Raw genomic sequence first — 1,387 nt, forward strand, 5'->3', positions numbered from 1 at the left:
CAACACTTTTAAGTGTGCTTCCTGTGGAATGCTTTGGAAGACTGCATGTTCCCAGTCTCAGCCTCTGGAGATAAACAGGGCCACAAACTGCAGCCACTGTAGCTCTAATCAGCAGTGGAAACAGTGCAGTTTACAGCTTATAAAACTCTATCTAAGATAGGAGCCCCTTCATGTCTACTGGTAAAGCTGCAGGTACAAAGATTTGCACCCATGAAGCAGGTTCAAAGGTAGCTGAAACACTGTTAGAACTGCAGACTGGCAAGTTGTTCCTAGTCTTATCAAGCATCAGATTCCTTTTAGTGGGCCCTTTGTATCTGTGGGAGTTTGGTTTTAGAATCCTGTACGGATAGGGTTGCCATACTGCCGCCCCTCCAAACCGGGAAAAATGTAGGACAAATTTTTCAAATGTAGGACACACAACAATGTGTCCTACATTTGAAAAATTTGTCCTACATTTTCCCTCGCGATCGCGGCGGGGAGCGGAGGCCAAGCAGCGAGGGAAAGCCTCCTTAAGTGGAGGCTTTCCCTCCCTGCCTGGGCCCCGGGCCTCATCGCGATCGGAGGCCAGGATCGGGGCCTCGCCTCGTTCCTGGCCCCCTCAGGGACCAGGAAGGAGGTGAGGAGACCGCCGGCCATCGCCGGGGCTTTGCCTCCTTCCTGGCCCCCGCAGGGACCAGGAAGGAGGCGAGGAGACCGCAGGGACCAGGAAGGAGGCGAGGAGGCTGCAGGGAGGCAGGGAGGTTGGCGCGGCTGCGCCCAAGAGGCACCGCCTTCCTGCAGCCTCCTCCGCCCCAGGCCTCGCTGCCCTCCTCTTCCTCCGCGTGGCCATGCGTGGTGGAGGAGGAGGAGGGCAGCAAGGCCCCGAGGGTTGCCTAGCAACCCCGCTGCAACCGGGCTTTTCCCGGTTTTTGACGGCACCCGTGCCGGGACCGGGCACGTGCCACCAAAACCGGGAAAAACCCGGTTGCAGCCGGGTTATGGCAACCCTATGTGCCGATAGCAAAAAACACGGATGATTGAGTCCCTATTAATAAGACGGCATAGGGCAGCAGGGGAAGTGATGGCAAGTCCTGGCTGCCAGGTATACATTCTTTGGGCTCTCCTGCCTCCAGGAGCCTGCCAGCCACCTACTTCTGCCTCGCATCACTCTGCAGCCTCTCCAATATAGTATTCTATGTATTACCCCACTTGTGCTGTGTAAAGTATTGAGTATTGTGTTGAGTACATTACTGTACTTTGACTCTGTAGATCCTGAACCTGTATACCTATACAGAGATTTTGGCTCTAGATGTACCTTATTTCAATCACAGTGCTAAGAGGAACTCAGGACATCTAGATAACATTTGCACCCATCATCTCTTAAATCAGGCTGTACATTTTTAAAAGG

Source organism: Sceloporus occidentalis, unplaced genomic scaffold (genome assembly GCF_023333645.1).
Source record: "Sceloporus occidentalis isolate IW3139 unplaced genomic scaffold, rSceOcc1.0.p SCAF_3, whole genome shotgun sequence".
Lineage (NCBI taxonomy): Eukaryota > Metazoa > Chordata > Lepidosauria > Squamata > Phrynosomatidae > Sceloporus > Sceloporus occidentalis.